This window comes from Bison bison, unplaced genomic scaffold (genome assembly GCF_000754665.1).
Source record: "Bison bison bison isolate TAMUID 2011002044 unplaced genomic scaffold, Bison_UMD1.0 scf7180017864374, whole genome shotgun sequence".
In the NCBI taxonomy this organism is placed as follows: Eukaryota; Metazoa; Chordata; class Mammalia; order Artiodactyla; family Bovidae; genus Bison; species Bison bison.
The window spans coordinates 4,274,638-4,275,052 of NW_011494946.1; positions in this window are offsets into that span (position 1 = coordinate 4,274,638).

Genomic DNA, 415 nt, shown 5'->3' on the forward strand with positions numbered 1-415 from the left:
TACTTTAGAGTCATGCTTCAGGGGGTCAGCTTTGAGAGGACATCAGGAGGAGACATTCTAACTCATTTCTTATGAAGCGTGTTTGGTCAGTAATCTAAACATATTAATCACAGCCCCGCTAAACCACAAATCCTCCTAGTTGAGGATGAGCTCTCAAAGGGAACAGTGGGACGTTACTGGTAGGAACATGTTGTGAAGCCCATTGCCCACACCCAGAGCAGGGCTGTCCTGCTGGGCTCACCCGAGCAGGCCGAGAGCTGCAGTCAGGGTTAAATATGACCTTGTGACAGGGCTGGGGAGGGGGCGAGGAGGGGGCTGGGGGCACAGGCGGCCTGGAAGCACCCCTGCGGAGAGGCTGGCACCGCCTGGGGAGTCTGGGTTTCCCGTACCTGCTGCCAGAGTGATGGCATCCCGT